This window comes from Hipposideros armiger, unplaced genomic scaffold, assembly GCF_001890085.2.
Source record: "Hipposideros armiger isolate ML-2016 unplaced genomic scaffold, ASM189008v1 scaffold_807, whole genome shotgun sequence".
In the NCBI taxonomy this organism is placed as follows: domain Eukaryota; kingdom Metazoa; phylum Chordata; class Mammalia; order Chiroptera; family Hipposideridae; genus Hipposideros; species Hipposideros armiger.
The window spans coordinates 7308-21896 of NW_017732157.1; the positions used below are offsets into that span (position 1 = coordinate 7308).

Below are 14589 nucleotides of genomic sequence, written 5' to 3' on the forward strand. Positions count from 1 at the left end.
CTTTGGGAGGAGTGTTCAAATGCAAGGCAAGAGCAGAATGCCTTTTTATTTTATTGATAGTTTCCTTTACTGTGAAAAAACTTTTTAGTTTGATGTAGTCCCACATGTTTCTTTTTTCTTTTGCTTCCCTTACACAAGGAGTTACAGCAGTAAAAATATTACTAAGGGTAATGTCTGCAAAATTATTTCCTATATTTTCCTTCTATGGTTTCAGGTCTTACATTTTAGTCTTTAACCCATTTTGAATTTATTTTTGTATATGGCATAAGGTGGTCCAGTTTCATTTTTTTCGCATGTATCTGTCCATTTTTCCCAGCACCATTCATTAAATAGACTGTCTTTACCCCAAAGTAAATTCTTGCTTCCATTGTCATAGATTAAATGACCACATAGGCATGGATATATTTCTGGGTTCTCTATTCTGTTCCACTGATCTATGTGTTTGTTTTTATGCCAATACCGTGCTTTTTGATTACTATAGCCTTTTAATGATTTGATGTCAGGTAGCATGATATTTCCCACTTTGTTCTTATTTCCCAAGATTGATGTGGCTATTCAAGGTCTTTATTGGTTCCATATAAATTTTAGGATTATTTCTTCTAGTTCTGTGAAAAAAAGGCACCTTAGTGAGTGGGAGAAGATATTTGCCAGTGATGTATCTGATAAAGGGTTAATATCCAAAATTTATAAAAAACTCATACAACTCAAAACCAAAAAAACCAAACAACCCTATTAAAAAATGGGCAGAGGACATGAAGAGCTATTTCTCTGAAGAGGACATACAGATGGCTAATAGACATATGAAAAAAAATGTTCAACATCACTAATCATTAGAGAAATGCAACTAAAAACCCATTGAGATACCACCTCACTCCTGTCAGAATGGTTATCATCAATAAATCAACAAACAACAAATGTTGGCCAGGTTGTGGAGAAAAGGGAACCCTCGTGCACAGTTGGTGGGATCGCAGATTGGTGCAACCACTATAAAAACAGTATGGAAGTACCTCAAAAAATGGAAAATGGAACTGCCTTATGACCTAGCAATTCTACTCCTGGGTATCTATCCAGAAATTCAAAACACTAATTTGAAAAAAATAGATGCACCCCTATGTTTACTGCAGCTCTATTCACAATAACCAAGATATGGAAACAATCAAAATGCCCATCAATAGACAATTGCATAAAGAAATTGTAACACATTTATACAATGGAGTATTACTCAGCCATAAATAAGAATGAAATCTTATCATTTGCAACAATATGGATGGACCTAGAGACTATTATGTTAAGTGAAATAAGTCAGACTGAGAAAGACAAATACCATATGATCTCACTTATGTGTGGAATCTAAAAAACAGAATAAATGAACAAACAAAACAGAAATAGACTCAGAGATAGAAAAAAAAAACTGTTGGTTGCTAGATGGCAGTGGGGAGGGGGTGGAGGAGAAGGTGAAGGGATTAGAAAGTGCAAATTAGTAGACACAATATAGTCATGTGGATATGAAATACAGTATGGGGAATATAATCAACAATGTTGTAAAGATTATGTAAGGTGCCAGATGGGCACTGGACTTATCAGGGGATCACTTCATAGACTATGTAGATGCCTGACCAATGCGCTATACACCTGAAGCTGAAGTACAATAATTATTTACATAAATATTATACATAAATATGTATGTTTATGTAGTCACGGAATACCATAAGAAAGATAGTCAATTATATTGTAACAGCTAATATATAAGATGTGAGAGGGGTAGTAGCTTTAGGGAATGGTATTATCACATTGTAAGAGATGTAAATAACGAACTATTACCTTGCTTTGCACACCTGAAACTAATAAAAACTAAAATATGTTTAAAAAGAAAGGCAAGAACAGAGAAAGATGATAATATACACTCTATTTGTTCACAATGTCCCACTAGAGCACTAATTATTGATCATTTTATGAGTAAGGTTGGTGGGAGGCAGGCAAATCTACACAGAGAAACTGAGATATTCTATGTTAGAGTGTTAACAACACAGAAAGAGCATCAGAACAAAGTTTGTCACATAATAGGCACCTTAAGATATAAATGAGAATACCCTTACCTCTGCTAACAAATCTAAATTATGCTAATTCATTAACAGTACAAAAAAGCATAATATACAACAAGAGGAAAAACACAGATTTCATGGCCTTCCTTAATCACAACAATTCCTGTAATAAAAAATACACTTCATAAATATTTATTTAAAAATTGACCTGATGCTATTCACAATAGTGAAGACTAGGAAACAATCGAAATGCTCATCAGTAGACAACTGGATTAAGAAACTATGGTACATTTACACAATGGAGTACTATTCAGCTATAAAAAAGAATGAAATCATCCCATTCGCAACGATATGGATGGACCTAGAGAACATTATGCTAAGTGAAATAAGTCAGTCAGAGAAAGACAAATATCATATGATCTCACTTATACATGGATTCTAAAAAACTGAATAAATGAGAAATGTAAACAGAAATAGTCTCAGAGACACAGAGGAAAAACTGAGCGTTGCTAGTTAGGAGCGGGTGGGGATGAAGGAGAAGGGGAAGGGACAAGACAATAAAAATTGAAATGGAATTGTAATAGATAAGTATGATATCGGGGGTGGGAGGGCAGTAGATGGGGGAGAGGGGTTGTTTCTGTGTGAAGGGTGAAAAGATAACTATTGCATTGTTCTGTACACCTGAAACTAACAATAAAAAAAGAATTTTTTTTAAAGAAAAAACTATTGACCTGAAAATCCAACAATTCACACATATTTTTACTGATGTTTGAGTCAGATGTTTCTGAATTTCCTTAGTCAATTCTTCTAGCTCAAGCTATCACCAAATGGCAAATTGTTTATTGTGGCTCTTCTTTGTCTTTAATAAACAATTTCACACCTAATATTCAATATTTTTAATGAAGGATAACTCTAGACATGGTATATGAACCTTGAGAGGTATTTTTCTTAAATTGTTTGCCCTCTATACTACCTACACCTATGCTGCCACAGGCCTCACCACTTCCTGTCTCTGATGGCAATTACTGGCCTTGGTCTCTACACAGGTGGATGCTTCAAGCAGAGACTTGGGATTTTGATACACCTCCTTGCAACAGGCCTCTCACTGTGGGCCCTCTCAGGGCACAGAAATACAATGCGGAGTCCTCCAGTTTTGAAGCTGAGATGACAAGGTTGACAAAATTGTTTGCTTTCTGAAAATTCAAAGAGTAGCGACCTTCTGTGGCATTTTTCTGGTTATAAGAATCCTGGCAAATAAGGAAAATCATTGCTCCACTGCTGAGCTGCTTGTACCAGTACAGACTATATCTGCTCTCAGTGGTGTCATATGTGCGGTCTAGGATCACAGGCTCCTTCTCCTGCACTTGCATGGCTGGTTGGCCTTGAGTTACCTTCTGGGCAATATTAGGCCCTGAAAGAAGAATGATACAATCACAAGATTAAGTGGTGTGGGACAAAAATATATATATTTTTCACACCCTGCTACATTTCCTTCCCAGAATACCCATAAAATGCTGTCTGGACCGCCAATCCTAGGATCTTAGACGAGGCCCATTCCCACAGGGGCCATCCTTACCCAGCCACATGGAAGCCGTGACCACCTTCAGAAGGCTGGAAAGCAACATCCTTTATTTCTTCTACTAGACTGAAAATGTCTTGTTCTTCTTCACGCCAGGGCTCTGCAAGGAGAGATGACTCTGACAGGGGGAGAGAAGAAATGCTGAGCTATATCTGCTGCTGCCCTAGAACAGGAAGCAGGGGTTTCCTGGTTAGCAAGTTGCTGTGGGTGGCATCAGACTTCTCTGTGTACTGGCTGAGAGTCTCACCCAACCCAAAGTTCGTTTTGGATCCACCAACTCTTAATTTAAAAACAATTACAACTGAAAATAAAACATCAGTAAAATTCTATATTGAAAAGAAGATTGAAGAATTGACCAATTGCTAGGTTCAGTCATCGCATCTGTGATGAAAGCAAGTGTTAGCACTTATTTTAAAATACAACATGTAATGAATTTGAAAACAACATAAGATGTGATAATCATGTATCCTCACACCTATGTTTGCTGTTATTTCACCAAAGGTAGAAATAAATCACTTTCTAATAAGAAGGCTAAGCTGTTTAGACTAATCACTATAGCTCTTTTGACCTACCAATTACTATCTCAATATAACTTATCACTACCAACGACTTTCCAGTTACCTATCTTGAACCAAATATCAGGAAAAAAAATACTGATCTCCTTCTGCTGAAGACTAAGATGAGGCCTCAGGCATGGAGCCATGTCACAAAGGTCCCCTTCTCCTCTCTATTTAGTGTGATAGTTGAGCTCTTTTCAGAAAGGCCAGATAAGACACCACCATTTGATCATTAGGTTATCAATCCTTCAAATTTACATTTTCTTATTACCTCAGTTAGGACCCTAAATGGGCCACTTAAACATCCACAGGAAAGCTCATCATAAAATCACTGAATAAACTGTTATACTATATGGATATAAAAGAAAAGCCAAGCCTATGTATATTACCCAATAATGTGCCAAAGAACAAACATCTGTTGCCTATCACTTTCAGTCTCTTGATACAGTAGCCAAAATTTATTGTCCTTGTCTCAAAGTAATTGAAACTACAGCTAAGTTGGTTGAAGCATCTTCAGATATTGCACTGGAATCACCATGAAATCTTTTCTACCACATACAATACAAATATTTTTCCTATCTAAAATCACCCAATATTTAAGTGAAATAAGTCAGTCAGAGAAAGACAAATACCATATGATCTCACTTATATGTGGAATATAAAGAACTGAATAAAAGAGTAATGTAAACAGNGCACAATGATAATACCAACATGGGCCAGTGAAGCGACGTCCTCCACAACTAGACTGAAGAACAAAAGGACAGCAACTTGTCTGCTCCCCTTCCCCCTGATTCCCCAGCACTGTTCCCCTCCCCCAATTCCCCAATAAAATCTTTAAAACACACACACACACACACACACACATACACACAAGAAAAAGATAAAATTATTAAGAATTTCATGTTAGCAATCACAGAGCATTGCACCAAGAGCAATATTTCCTCTGCAACTGCACAGGTCACATGCCCAGGAATCTGGTTCTGCTCCCAGCTGCACTGAACTCTGGCCATTTGTCCTGATCTTAATTTTGGGGGTCAGAGTCCTTCTTATAAATGAATGCCCTTACATTAACATAAAAGACAGTGAGGTGCCTTCCAAATGACCCCGCCCAGAGCTGCCTGCACCCAGCCATGGTCAACCCTACCATGTTCTTCGACTTTGCCGTGGACGGGGAGCCCTTGGGCTGCATCTTCTTCAAGCTGTTTGCAGACAAAGTTACAAAGACAGCAGAAAACTTCCATTCCCTGAGTACTGGGGAGAAAGAATTTGGTTATAAATATTCCTGCTTTCACAGAATTATTCCAGGATTTATGTGCCAGGGTAGTGACTTCACACGCCATAAGGGCACAGGTGGCAAGCCCATCTATGGGGAGAAGTTTGATGATGAGAATTTCATCCCGAGGCATACAGGACCTGGCATCCTGTTCATGGCAATTGCTGGACCCAACACAAACGGTTGCCAGTTTTTCATCTGCACTGCCGAGATGAAGTGGTTGGATGGCAAGTACGTGGTCTTCAGCAAGGTGAAAGAGGGCATGAATATTGTGGAAGCCATGGAGAGCTTTGGGTCCAGGAATGGTAAGACAAACAAAAAGATGACCATTGCCAACCACGGACAACTCTGAATTTGACTGGTTTTATCTTAACCAGACCATTCCTTCTGTGGTGGGCAAAGCTCCCTTGCCCCACTGCTCGGGACACACCACAATCTTTCTGCTCTCACTGCAGTTCGTTAGATTCTGTATTTCCTTTGCCCCCTCCAAGTCTAACTGGGTTGCAAAGTTAAGTTTATGATTATGAAATAAAAGCTAAACAAACAACCAAAAAAAAAGACAGTAGGTTGGAATTCGGTTTTCCGTGCAGTTATTCTACATCCAAATTTAAACTTTAGGTTTGGTTGCCAGAAGTCTTAGTGTCTGGCTAAAATAGGTAAAAGTTTTTTAGGGTAGTCCTGGAAGCTTTCTGCTCTCTTTCCCAAACTATGATTGATGTTACAAAATCATAAGTAACAGATTCAATGAAAAGACAAGGAGGAGCAATGGATTAGAATGAAAATTTCCATAAGTTCCTTCATGCAGGTGCTATTTAGAAGTAACCTAAATGGAACCCTCGTATATTGCTGGTGGAAATGTAACTTGGTGCCACCTCTATGGATAACAGTATGAAAGTTCCCATATGACCCAGCAATCCATATTCTGGTTAACTACCTGAAAAATTTGAAAGCACTTATTTTTCAAGTTATATATGTTCCTATGTTTATTTCAGCATTATTCATGATAGCCAACACATGGAAACAACTTGCATGTCCTTTGACAAATAAATGGATAAAGAAGTTCTGGTACATATATATAATGGAATATTACTCAGCCACAAGAAAAGATGAAATATTGCCATTTGCGACAATGTGCATGGATCTTAAGAGTATCATGCTAAAAGAAATGAGTCAGAAGGAAAAGGACAAGAACCATATGACTTCACTCCTGTGTAGGATATTAAACATAAAGCAACAAATGAACAAACAAAACAAACTCATAGACACAGGCAACAGTATGGTGGTTACCAGAGAGGAAGGAGGTTTAGGGGAGGTTGAAGAGGGTAAAGGTGTCAAATATATGGTGACGGAAGGAGACTAGACTTTTGGTGGTGAACACACAATGCATTATACATATGATGTATTATAGCATTGTACATCTGAAACTCATATGATGTTATTAACTGATATTACCCAATAAACTAAATTTTTTAAAAAGTTAAAAATCAATATTTCTGGTAGTGATATATGTAACCACATTGTACAAATTGGTCGACAGAAATTATTCAAGTTAGGTGATTCTAAAGAGTCTTCTGTATCAGGTAGCATAAAGTTTAAGCTCTTATGTCACCCAGGCTTCACTAATTTAGTAGTAATGTAAGTTCAGGCTAGTCACTCATGCTCTACACTCCTCACTTTACTCATGTGTAAAAAAACAGAGAGTACAGGGCCNGGTAAAGGGGCAGTGGGAAGTAGTCTGAGGCACTGTCAGAATAAGAACAGTCCATAACAGAGCTGCTTCCCTCCTGGACACTCAGGGAAGGAGGACGCTGATTCACATTCTCTCCTCTGCTGACCCCTGTGCAGAAAGAAAAAGTCAGAGGAAGAAGAAGAGTTACCACATCATTATGCTTCAGAATTTTCTCTTTCTACAGCAACTAGGGGAAACTCAGATTAAGCCATTCTTGGCTTATAAAGAATATTTACTAATACACCCTGTTTCCCACAAAGCCTCAACTCACATTCCAGCTGCAGCCACAAGAACATGAATAAAGCTCCACTGGATTTCTTCAGCATTCTTCCCATTTAGGATCAACTGTGGACCTGCGATCTACAGCCAGGGGAGCTGCTCCTAGTGCCAGCTTAGCCCTTCTTTTCTCTAACAAACATAAGGGTTTCTCACATTGTCTACACAGCCAATGAGAAAAAGACCCACTTCTGTCTTAGCCATTCATTCAGAATCCACTGAAATGAGCCCTCACATATTCTGTATCAGCAGAGGTGCACTACCACTTTGTGGTCACATCCATAACAACTGAATGATCTGGTTAATATTCTCTTACTTTGTGCCTCTGAGGGACTCAGATGCATAAAGGCAGCAATAGGTCAAACAAATAAGGTCTTATATCAAAGATTAAGTAAGAATGTAGACATCAAGGTTTATTGGTGCACACTACTGAGTCATTATTAACATGTCGGAAAGAGGCAGATGTTGTTGGTAACTATTCAATGATGGCCTAAGTTTACATGTTTATAATCAAGATAGCACCATCATTCACTCTCTTAAAATAAAACAAAATACAAAACCTTTATTTTCAATTAAATCTACCATCCTCATCTGTCCATTATGGAGAAAACTTTTTCTAAAAGCAACATGTAAGTCAAGGATCAGAATAAGAGAGAGAAGATCATTTGATATTTCCAGTACCCATTATCTCAAACTCTGCCTTCTAAGCTGGCCTTGCCTGTGACCTTGCTTCTCCTAGAGAACTGGCAGCACCAACAGTCAAAATGAGGAATCTTCTCTCAGTTAAGATGACTGTGATGAAAAGTTAAAGAGCAAACCTTAATGTTAAAGGAGCAGGGGGTTATCTTCCACAAGTTATGAACACTTTAGCTATAGAAAACAGGCTTGAAGACATCGATTACAATTCTCTGTGTCTTATACTTTTCAAAGTACTGAAAGCGTACAGCTTCTGAGAAAATATCAGATGGCAGGTTCAGAAAATGTAACCACAAGTCAGTTTATTCTAGAGGTGGTTTCTATTGCTCATATGAACATGGATGGCATGTCCTAAAAGTCCTGACTCATATCCTCAGTGGAACCTCTTCTAACATATTAGCCAACTCCCCTGGCATGTATTCTTGCTTCCCTGACCATTGCTGGCTCAGATTTCATACTCTATCCCTTTTCTCCCAAACTCCACTGCAGTGTACTTTCCCCAAGACATTGATAAAGTCCTCCAGTCCTGATAGTATTCAGAATAAGTTTCCTGCTAAGAACCCTTTCTTTACCACTTTAACTTCTTGGAATCTTCTGATTACCTCTGTGAACATTAATCTACAGAAGCCTAAATATTCCCTGTGTCTTCTAGGGTAATCTTACAAATAAAAATGGATTATAAAAAGCGGATCATGAGAAATGGTCCCTGGAAAACCTAGACTACCTCATTTCCAGAAGTGTGAGCTACTTTCCTGTGATTTGAACTCAGTAGCGCTCTGGAATTACAAAGAATAATTCCTACTCTCTCTTCCGTATCTCACTCCCTTGACAATTTAAAGACAGCAATAGTGAAGACTATCAACTCACTATATAAATATATAAGTATATATAAAACGTGCATTTTTATGTATGTAAAACTTCCTGATTTTGAGGAACTTCCATTCTCTCACCCATTCCCCATAAAATAAGATTTCTCAAAACCTTCTCTGGGCAGGTTTCCCTCTTTTAGGAGACAGATACTGAGGTCAGTGTCTGCTCTTTTGAGGTATGCACACAGAACTGAATGTCATGGGGAACATGATCATTAATATGAAAACCAACATTTCAAAACATTAACTGTAACACAGATGTAGCCATTCATTGGACAAAATTCTGAGCTACGTGATCATTTCATAGAATATTGTTTTACTTACTGTCAAACTTTTGGCCTAGAAAACCTGTATGTGGCATCTCCATGGACTGCCAGCTGCCTGAGTTTGCTAACTCCAATTATCAGTTTTGCTGACAATGTGTGAGTTTTGCTCAATATACTCATATCTTGCCTTCAAGAAATGTCCACCTGGGATAATGAATTTGAAATTTCCAGGCAAGTCTTTAGAAATACATCTGGGTGTTGAGGATGGCCCGTCATCTTTGGCTCACTCCTACAGAAGCCAGTGAGTGATGGACTGGTTTCCTAGTAGAATAAGTGGCTCAGCGTGATTCTCCTTTCCTGCACAAAATGTCAAGCATTTACACCGATTGGAATTCTCACTCAGGTGTTCAAAATGATTCACCATGGCTTTCCTGGATCCATGCTGCAGATATCTAAGTACCTGGACTTGCACTAGACAGTTTCTCTTTGCTCAGGAATCTGACCCTACAAGAAGGAAGCAGGGGGAAGGAATGCTAAAGAGGAAGTGAGGAAGTCCAGTGTCTTCCTACTCCCAGCTCATATATTACCTAGTTGTTTCATACTGGCATCTTAATTTTAGGGTTTTTTTGTAAATTAAGTTTGGACTAAAGGTTTTCTTGGAGCTCTAAAATTATTTTCATTGAGGACTGGTTGTGTGCAATGTAGGGTTGAATAAGAGTAAAGAGAAAATGTCCTGCATCATGGAATTCCAAGACCATTTTCACATTCACATGCAATCTAGGGGGGCTGAGGTGCCCCTAAGCAATCCGGGGTCTCCTCACTGGCACAGACCAGATCCTCAGGATGAGTTCTTATCTTAGTTTTCATTTCTCCTATAAGATTGCTGATAAATCAAGGAGAACCAGAGTCCATAAAAAAATGAAATAAAATGGGATTTTACTACTGAGCATAAAGGTCATCACAGGAAGTGTGATCAGGGTAGCTCCATGGCTGAGCCATGGGGTAAGCAGGATATTCTTGTACGGACATATTTCTGATATGTGTATCTATAACTTGTCATCCAGATCCTGTAGGAAAAAAGAAAGATACTCTCCACAACTGGGAAAACCTAGAGGTGATGGGTGAGCTTGCTCATCTGCAAAGCAAAATACACTTTCTAAAACTGCCTAATTGTCTTCTGCCTTGTGGCCTTTCTCCTTGCAAGGTTAGTTTGGGGGTTCAAAATTCCCAGCCAGGAATAGCTATATAATTTTTTGAGATCAAATGTAAACTAAAAATTGGGGGTCTCTTTTTCAAAGAGGAAGGTGAAATTTGGTAATGTTTCTAGTGGAAACACTTTTCCAAAATGCTTTAGCACTTCATACAAATCAGTTTCATGGATGTTTGAGATCAATTTGTTTAAGGACTTTGTTTTTCCAGTCATTTTAGGGTCACAGTAAAAATGAGGAAGAAGGTACAGGTGGCTCCAGTATTTTTCCTGCCTCCACACATAAACTTCACCACAAGAGTGATATATTTCTTACAATTGATAAATGTACATTGACATAATAATCACCCAGTCCATAGTTTACATTGGGTTTATTCATGGTGTTGTACATTCTATGGGTTTACACAAATATAATGGCATTTAGCCATCAGTACAGTATTATAGAGACAAGATTCACCAACCAAAAATCCTCTGTGCTCTGCCTAGTCATCCCTTCCTCTTCTCTCAACCTTGGCTACCACTGGTCTTTTTACTGTCTCCATAGTTTTGCCTTTTCTAGAGTGTCATATACGTAGACTCATACAATGTATAGCCTTATCAGGATGGTTATTTCACTTAGTAATATTCATTTGTTTTCTCCCTGTTTTTCCATGGCTTGATAGGTCATTTCTTTTTAGCATGGAATACTATGCCATTGTCTGTATGTACCACCATTTATTTATCCATTCACCTACTGAATGATATCTTGGTTGCCTTCATGTTTTGACAGTTATGAATAAAGTTGCTATAAACACCTGTGAACAGGATTTTGTGTGGACATAACTTTTCAACTCCTTTGAATAGATACCCAGGAATTCTATTACTGGAACATATGGTAAGACTATGTTTAGTTTTGTAAGTAGATGCCAAACCACTTTATTGAAATGTTCATGTATGCACTTTCATTTTGTAATAATTTACACAATTTACTGCCCCTCTTTGTTGCATGTCAGAACCCCAGAGAGTGAAAGCATGCACAGGCACAACAGGTGACCTGACAACTGCTTAATTCTCACACTCACTCCTGTGACTGTGAACCTTGAGTATGCATGTGTCCCTGTCCCGTGTCCTCCTGCCCCATGTGTCTCCTCAGCTCACACACGTGTTCCATCCATTTATGGGACTTCCCTTAAAAAACACAAGAAAGGCCGGCCGAGTGGTGCGTTGGTTAAGAGCTGGCTTGGGATGCCAGCTCTGAGCAGCAGGGCNTCTGAATAAGAACAGTCCATAACAGAGCTGCTTCCCTCCTGGACACTCAGGGAAGGAGGACGCTGATTCACATTCTCTCCTCTGCTGACCCCTGTGCAGAAAGAAAAAGTCAGAGGAAGGAGAAGAGTTACCACATCATTATGCTTCAGAATTGTCTTTTTCTACAGCAACTGGAGGAAACTCAGATTAAGCCACTCCTGCCTTCTAAACAATATCCACTAATATAAACTGTTCCCACAAAACCTCAACTCACATTCCAGCTGCAGCCACAAGAACATGAATAAAGCCCAGGAAGCTGGCCCTGCTCCCAGCTGCACTGGACTCTGCCCATTTGTCCTCATCTTAATTTTGGGGATCAGAGTCCTTCTTATCAACGAATGCCCTTACATTAACATAAAAGACAGTGAGGTGCCTTCCAAACGACCCCGCCCAGAGCTGCCTGCACCCAGCCATGGTCAACCCTACCATGTTCTTCAACTTTGCCGTGGACAGGGAGCCCTTGGGCTGCATCTTCTTCAAGTTGTTTGCAGACAAAGTTACAAAGACAGCAGAAAACTTCCATGCACTGAGTACTGCGGAGAAAGGATTTGGTTATAAACATTCCTGCTTTCACAGAATTATTCCAGGAATTATGTGCCAGGAATCACATGCCATAAGGGCACAGGTGGCAAGTCCATCTATGGGGAGAAGTTTTATGATGAGAATTTCATCCTGAGGCATACAGGACCTGGCATCCTGTTCATGGCAATTGCTGGACCCAACACAAACGGTTGCCAGTTTTTCATCTGCACTACCAGGATGAAGTGGTTAGATGGCAAGTACGTGGTCTTCAGCAAGGTGAAAGAGGGCATGCATATTGTGGAAGCCATGGAGAGCTTTGGGTCCAGGAATGGTAAGACAAACAAAAAGATGACCATTGCCAACCACGGACAACTCTGAATTTGACTGGTTTTATCTTAACCAGACCATTCCTTCTGTGGTGGGCAAAGCTCCCTTGCCCCACTGCTCGGGACACACCACAATCTTTCTGCTCTCACTGCAGTTCGTTAGATTCTGTATTTCCTTTGCCCCCTCCAAGTCTAACTGGGTTGCAAAGTTAAGTTTATGATTATGAAATAAAAGCTAAACAAACAACCAAAAAAAAAGACAGTAGGTTGGAATTCGGTTTTCCGTGCAGTTATTCTACATCCAAATTTAAACTTTAGGTTTGGTTGCCAGAAGTCTTAGTGTCTGGCTAAAATAGGTAAAAGTTTTTTTAGGGTAGTCCTGGAAGCTTTCTGCTCTCTTTCCCAAACTATGATTGATGTTACAAAATCATAAGTAACAGATTCAATGAAAAGACAAGGAGGAGCAATGGATTAGAATGAAAATTTCCATAAGTTCCTTCATGCAGGTGCTATTTAGAAGTAACCTAAATGGAACCCTCGTATATTGCTGGTGGAAATGTAACTTGGTGCCACCTCTATGGATAACAGTATGAAAGTTCCCATATGACCCAGCAATCCATATTCTGGTTAACTACCTGAAAAATTTGAAAGCACTTATTTTTCAAGTTATATATGTTCCTATGTTTATTTCAGCATTATTCATGATAGCCAACACATGGAAACAACTTGCATGTCCTTTGACAAATAAATGGATAAAGAAGTTGTGGTACATATATATAATGGAATATTACTCAACCACAAGAAAAGATGAAATATTGCCATTTGCGACAATGTGCATGGATCTTAAGAGTATCATGCTAAAAGAAATGAGTCAGAAGGAAAAGGACAAGAACCATATGACTTCACTCCTGTGTAGGATATTAAACATAAAGCAACAAATGAACAAACAAAACAAACTCATAGACACAGGCAACAGTATGGTGGTTACCAGAGAGGAAGGAGGTTTAGGGGAGGTTGAAGAAGGTAAAGGTGTCAAATATATGGTGACGGAAGGAGACTAGACTTTTGGTGGTGAACACACAATGCATTATACATATGATGTATTATAGAATTGTACATCTGAAACTCATATGATGTTATTAACTGATATTACCCAATAAACTAAATTTTTTAAAAAGTTAAAAATCAATATTTCTGGTAGTGATATATGTAACCACATTGTACAAATTGGTCAACAGAAATTACTCAAGTTAGGTGATTCTAAAGAGTCTTCTGTATCAGGTAGCATAGAGTTTAAGCTCTTATGTCACCCAGGCTTCACTAATTTAGTAGTAATGTAAGTTCAGGCTAGTCACTCATGCTCTACACTCCTCACTTTACTCATGTGTAAAAAAACAGAGAGTACAGGGCCTGCTGAGTGGCTCATTGGTTAAGAGTTGGCTTGGGAGCGCAAGCTCTGAGCAGCAAGGCCGCTGGTTCGGATCCCACATGGGCCAGAGACATCATGCCCTCTATAGCTAAGATGGTGAACAACAGCTCGACATGGAGCTGAGCTGCCGTGAGTCACTGACAATGGCATAGGCTGCATTGGGGCTGCAGTGGGCTGCGGTGATCTACTGTGAGTAGCCGGCAGCCAGTGTGAGTGGTCGGCAGCCAGCAAGAGCTGTCGTATGGTACCGTAAGCGGACATCAATGGCCGGTGACTGATCTGCCTAAGCCAGGAAGAGCACAATGATCACAATACCAATATGGGCCAGTGAAGCGACGTCCTCCACAACTAGACTGAATAACAAAAGGACAGCAACTTGTCTGTTCTCCTTCCCCAATTCCCCAACGCTGTTCCCTCCCCCAATTCCCCAATAAAAATTTAAAAAAACAAACAAACAAAAAAAACAGAGAGTACATATTTACAGTGGTGTATCAGTGCTGAAATAGATTATATATGTATATATATATATAT

General features: G+C 39.1%; 2 pseudogenes; both read left to right on the top strand.

Moving 5' to 3' along the window:
- Positions 1–5308: 5308 nt before the first annotated feature.
- On the top strand, positions 5309–5803 carry LOC109374273 (peptidyl-prolyl cis-trans isomerase A pseudogene; annotated as a pseudogene).
- A 6390-nt stretch (positions 5804–12193) lies between these two features.
- Positions 12194–12681, top strand: LOC109374271 (peptidyl-prolyl cis-trans isomerase A pseudogene; annotated as a pseudogene).
- Positions 12682–14589: the final 1908 nt, after the last annotated feature.